Genomic DNA, 6651 nt, shown 5'->3' with positions numbered 1-6651 from the left:
CAATTCCATTATAAAGTTTAAAGTGCCGTTTCACGATAATGCTTTCAAAGTGGCCACAAATGGAGGGAAAAGAAGGGAGCACTTTGGTTCCATGTCTATCATATTCGAAACAACCTTGAAAAGGGAAATGTTCGGGTTTCAGGGACACAAACAACATGTGAGGTTAAATTGTTAACATAGGTTCAGGAGCATGGCCACGCCTAAAACTCCCTCCCTCCCCTCAACATCCCTACATCCCTTCATCCCTTCATCCCTCATCCCTACATCCCTCCATCCCTTCATCCCTTCATCCCTTCATCCCAACATCCCAACATCCTCTGCCCGTCACCATTTATATTTAAACTGTGCATATTTATATACTGTGTATACTAACATTTTAATTCCAGGTATCATCTGGGGGCCCGTAATCAGCCCACGCAGATCATGCCGGAGACGGAACCCCCACTCTGAGTCTCCCACTGCACGGACCACAGCTCGTCCTCCCAGATCATCCCTTCACCCCCCTCATATCATTCACATGTTACTTCAATGAACGTACAAACATCACACTGTTTTGGTGTGGTTCCTGCTAGTGAAGTGAGTAATGATTTATTTTTCTTGAGCCTCAGATGTTCCGTTCAAGTTCATAATTTTGCAAATCAGACATGACCTTGTTTCATAAATGCGGTGGCGACAATACAGTTTTGTACAACACTGTATACAATGCACTTCTGTCTGTCTACACGCCATGAATGGTTTTCATGTGGAACTGAGTTTATTCATCTTCTTTCCTAAGTAAATGAAACAAAAAATCTTCTGACGGTCATGTATACTCTTTCGCAAAGCGTCCTATTACTGTACATGCGTCTAATGTTGATACTACAATTCAAACATTGAGTTGTAAAAGCGAACAGAAAGATGAGATAAAAGAATATTAATGGATGATTGAGACAAGTGCAGACAGTAGAAGAACCTTCCAGCAAATAAGAGCTAAAATCTACAATGGAGATAAATTGGGATTCGGGACACTGTCAAGAAGCGAATTGATTGTCAGGTTAGTATTTTCCTCCCTCCCCTCCGTCGTAATAAATGTTCCTTTCTGCACTGGTATTGATGCCCCTCAGCAGAGGTGCAGTATGTGGAAAATAAGGGAGAGAAATAGAAATAACTCAAAGGAGACAGTGAGAGATAGACAGAGAATACAGAAGCAGAAAGAGAAATTCACAAGGAGTGTGAATTACCAGGAGACAGATACAAAGCAGAAAAAGACACAGAAGAGAAAATGTCCCTTTGCCCAACATAAAATCTGTATTGACTTCAGCAGCGCGAAAACTTAAACCCTTAAAAGGATTTTTTTCATCAATACAACTAACAAGTTATGCCCTGACTTATCAGACAAGAGCCCACTGAGCCCTTTGCCCTCACATTACAGATTTCCCACTGAGAGCAAACGGGAAAACTCGATACTTTGTTTCTGCTCTCCCCAGGCCGACAAATCTTTTTCTGATTACTGGATGAATGTGGGGGACTCTGGCTTTATAGGGATATTGTATTTCCCTTTACCAGATGTGTTGCTGGCATTTGTTCGAACATAGACACAACAGAAAACAGTAGGAAGTCTGGCAATGAGATAGTTTGGATTTTATGCAACTGCGGAACACATTTTAGCCACCTAAAGAAGTCAATATCCATTTAAGGGTAGACTATAGTAGGAATCATTTCCCTGCATTACCTTGCCATTAGACTAAGCTTTCTGGCGGTGAATTGAAGCAATGTTTGCTCTCTTTAAAGTTCCTTTGACAAAAACAGTCATTTTTGCCAACAATATACAAATGGATAGTTTGGAATTTAAAGTGGGGTTGTATGAAGTATTTATAGTCTGAATACACAGACACAGCACATACAGAAAAAAGAGGAGTACCATCATAGGCGCAAAGCAATGCTTGAACTTTAAATTCAAATCCGATACAAACCATTTTCATGTGATACAAATATTGATTGACAAAACCAGTTTCTTTACTTCATAGAACACTGAGGTTGATGGTCTACCGTTGCCTAAATCTTAATTTGATAATTTGTGTGTGATAACTAAACTTTATCACACAAAAACACATTAAGTTAGCCATATAGGCATCAGTAGACCAGCAACCTGTCTTCTGCAAGGTGAAATCACTGTATTTGTCAAAGGAGTATGATGGCTTTGAAGGGAGCATAAATCGCTTCAGTCTCTGTCGTAAAGCAGGGGAAACAACACAGATGTATCATCACATTTTAGGTTGATATGTGGAACTCATTAGTAAATAATGTTGTTGCCTTGTATAACAATCCATGCTAGCCGACACGTAGCAACGTTATCACTCATTTACAGATGTCAGTTAACGTAAAGCGGACAACTGCAGAATTGGGTGACACATTTCATATACAAATAATCACATGATCCATTATTCATACGGTTACCAAAGAAGAAAATACATATTTAACTGCCTTTAGTGATTGATTTTCTACTTCACATACTTAATGCCAGTCAATCAATAAATACTCAATCATTTCATGAATGAAAACTATATTCAGTTCAATAAACCAAGTGGTGAGGCTGTTCTGGATTTGGTCTGTAAAAGTGTTGGCTTGTTGGCACTACATCAACTCATGTATTGTACTTGGGAACAAAGTAGAGATACTTATACTTAGTTTATTAATTTGTACTACTTTAAACTTGTACTTTACTATATTACATTACTGTTGCGTGCCGTGTTATGTGTGTGTGTCTCTGCATACTCATCAGAGTGTGAGACGTGTTAATAAGTAGTGACTATTTTTGTTGAGTGTCAAAATTATGATTATAATAACTTACATTTATATGGCACCTTTCATATACCCAAGGGGAACAGAAACCCCACTCTGGGACAGAACACACTGGGACTACAAAGAAAAACAGGCAGGGAGACAGAAGGCAGATGAGGCGATGTGTGACATTGTTTGTGAGGGCAGGGTTTTCAGGATTGACTTGCAGAGGTGGAGAAATACTCAGATGTTGTACTTGAGTAAAAGTAGAAGTACTCAGATGCTGTACTTGAGTAAAAGTACAAGTAGCAGAGTGTAGGAATACTCTGTTACAAGTAAAAGTCCTCTATTAAAAATGTTACTCAAATAAAAGTACACAAGTATTAGCATCAAAATATAGTTAAAGTATCAAAAGTAAAAGTAGTCGTTGTGCAGATTGGTCCATTTCAGAATAATATATATGATATGTTTTATAATGATTGATCATGAAAGTGTTCTCAAAGCTGGTAAAGGTGCAGCTAGTTTGAATGACTTTGTATACTGCAGGGTAGCTGGTGGATTTACTCCAGGTGGAACTAAAGTCTGATTTAAGAGTTGATTATAATTCACATCATTCATCCACATCTGTAAAGTAACTAAAGGGATTAAATAAATGTAGTGGAGTAAAAGTACACCATTTACCTCTCAATTGTAGCGTAGAAGTATAAGGTAGGTACTTGTAGGGGATGAGGAGCAGTTGATGTGATGCAGGACTCAAGCAGGAGCCAGTGGAGGTTTTAGAAACTAGCCAATATATAAGTAATTTGACTTACGATACTTTAAGTATATTTTATTGCTAATACTTTAACTAAAGTAAGATTTTGAATGCAGGATTTTACTTTGCAAAAGAGTATTTTTTCCATTTACCACCACCACTTTTATCCTTTCAATGACCTTCATCCTCCCCCTTACCTTTTACCTCCCTCACTCTTTGCATCCTAAAATCACGACTCCCTCCTTATCCTCCCGTAGCTCACATGAGGCTGTTCCTTGACCTGAACTCTACAGAGACTGCCATTCGGATTATGTCTGGATGAAGACCCCCTCTCATTTGACTCGCCATCTCCCTCCAACTGTCACTATCTTTGTGTCTTACTCTGTCTCTTTGCTTTGTTAAACGCGAGCATACCGCGTTGGAGAGAAGGAATCACGGGGACAAGGGGAGCAGAGAATCATCCCATTGTGAAAAGGGTGACATGACGGCCATTATCGTTGCATGATGGCCAATTAAAACCTCTTTTTCACCATCTGTGTTGATGCCGTAGACAGGATATCAAAGTATAAGTGAAGTGCTGCCTCTTTAATGACAGTTTACACTGAGTGTTTCTCTTTCCCACAAAGGCTCCCTCCATACAAAGCCAAAAGTGTCAATTTAGCACAGCAGCATTAAGCCCAAGGCAGTTTGCCACTACACCATATAAATGAGTTTCACTGTCATTGTGGTGATGCCTCGATGACAGTTTAAAGAGAAAGTTAGAGAGAAAAAAGGAGGGAGAAATTGGAGTAAGTCATTTGACATAAGTGTAACATTATGGTATAAAAGTTATACTTAAAAAACAGTCTAAACAACATTTGTTATAGATTTGAGTTTTGACAGCTTGTCAAGGATAAAATCCAATATGGCCACAATAATCCTGGGAGCCAATTATATCTGATGTTACATTCAAAGTGATTGGAACGGTTCACCTCAGAAGGACTCTGGATCGAGGCCAAAATATCCCTGAATCTTTCCACAAGGATATCTTTTCATTTAAATACAAAATGTAATCAAAGGATAATATCCTTGCAAACTCCTACCCACTTTCACCTTTTGGCAAAGAAAGTGCTCTGCTCCGTTCAGATTTAATTAACAGAGAACTGCAGACAAGATAGATTTACATTCAGCCACTAAGGGACTGTATGAAAATGATTGTGAAGGGGAGGGAGCTGAATCTTCTGTTCAGTTTTCAATGAAGCAAGACCCTTTTTTGGACACTTCCCTTTAACACCCTCCACCAACATTATATAATGATATGTTAATAGAAACACAGCATCTTCTCAGGTACAGTGGTTCTTAAGAGGGACGGTTCGTCCCAAAATCTAAAATACATATTTGTACACTTCCCATGTATGGAAGACTTAAATGAAATATACAATCGGTAAAAAAATCAAGTTAAAAGGTCCTCCATTGCTGTCCCAAAAAATATAGCCAAAACAGTGTGTAATAATTTTCATACAGTCCCTAAACTACAGGCAATTCAGATAGAGTTGTGTGTTTGTGTGTGCAGGCATGCGTAATCGTATACAGTATGTGTGTGAAGAGGCATGCTGAGAGACACTGATAATAGATTGAGTTTCTATCAGTCTGTAAAGGGCACCCTAATAACTCAACATACTGGATATGCACATTTATAATCAAAGACAAAACCTCCTAAACATTTACAAATCCTCTTAATAACGCAAATCAAAGGCTTCCATCAAATGACGAGGAGGACTATACCTCCAGTAATTGTGATTGCGAGAGTGGCATCGTATAATATCACAATTGCCTGTTTCTGATTAATTGCCCTCCAGATGCATACTGCACATAGCCTGACACTCAACTCAAGGACAGGCACCTGGCATCTGCAGTGTGCTGTGAAGAGAGCTGCCTGCTCATCACTGTTTGATCCTGCAAGCGCCAGCAAACCGGTGTTTTATCAGGACGGCTAATTATAGGCAGAGAGGGATGTGGAAAATGCATCCTGCCTCTCGAGGAACGCGGCGTGCCCACACATTCATTTGTAGACACACGTGCGGAGAGGCATCCACGGTTTGGCAGTGCACACGGAGACGTCAGAATTTCCTCTGAGGTTCACCACTATCCATCTATCACAGGGACGAGACAGCGAAATGACACGGCTAACTGCTCTGCTCTGGTTGGTCAGTGACACAAACATTTCTCTAGCCTCAATTTGGGGTCCTTGAACTCTGCGGTTTTTGTTCATATCCTCCCGTAACCCCGGGTTTCTCGATTATAAGAAGATTTTTCGAGGTTGAGTCTTGTTTGGCGAGGTTAACATCTCACTGGGCTTCGGTGGAAAGCGCTCTAGCATGTAGAGGTGACTCGAGTTCACCTGGGATTTGCTGTGTTATTTGATGAAGAACAAAGAAAAAGAACACTGCCTCCAGCCATGACAGTAATAGGAATGGAAATGACTGTTTGTAATTTCATAATGATAGCATTTTGTGGCAAAAAGTTGCTTCCATAAATTAGAAAACTTTTCCCAGAGTTAAAAATACAAATACAAATAATACATTCCTTATCATCAATAATTTATAACATTTCTATTTGCTTTTGATCTGAAATGACAGGAAATTGAATATGATATTCTCAAACAAAGGCAAGACAAACGAATCAGCACAAAACAAATGCTTCAGTTTCCTGACACAATGTCAGTGCTCTCTTTGGCGTCCAACAAACAAATCTTTGGCATAATTGCAGAGATTTGGCAGCAGAATTATCGACTCCAAAGCGCCAAGCATCAGTTAATCTCCACAGAAAAGTGTGTCGCCCTTCAAACCATCCGTCTCTCTGGTTCCTCTTTTATTTGCCAATCACTCGACGTAGGTTTATGAGTAATAAGCTCGGCACGGAGCTGAAATGCAAATAATCCTCTTGAACATTTCGTGTGTACATGTGTTCTGCTCTCTGTTCACACACACTCCCAAGAATGTCAGCAGACGACGCTCTTGACTTGTGAGTCTTAAAAAGTGCCACTTCTACAGGAAAGCTTCTTCCACCTGCTTAGAGCACATTTATCTGTGTTTCTCCGATGCCAATTTTCCAGCATGTTGTCCTTTAAGCGTAGTCACGTCATATGAATTATTATA

This window comes from Gymnodraco acuticeps, unplaced genomic scaffold (assembly GCF_902827175.1).
Source record: "Gymnodraco acuticeps unplaced genomic scaffold, fGymAcu1.1, whole genome shotgun sequence".
In the NCBI taxonomy this organism is placed as follows: Eukaryota; Metazoa; Chordata; class Actinopteri; order Perciformes; family Bathydraconidae; genus Gymnodraco; species Gymnodraco acuticeps.
This window is presented reverse-complemented; position numbering follows the sequence as displayed.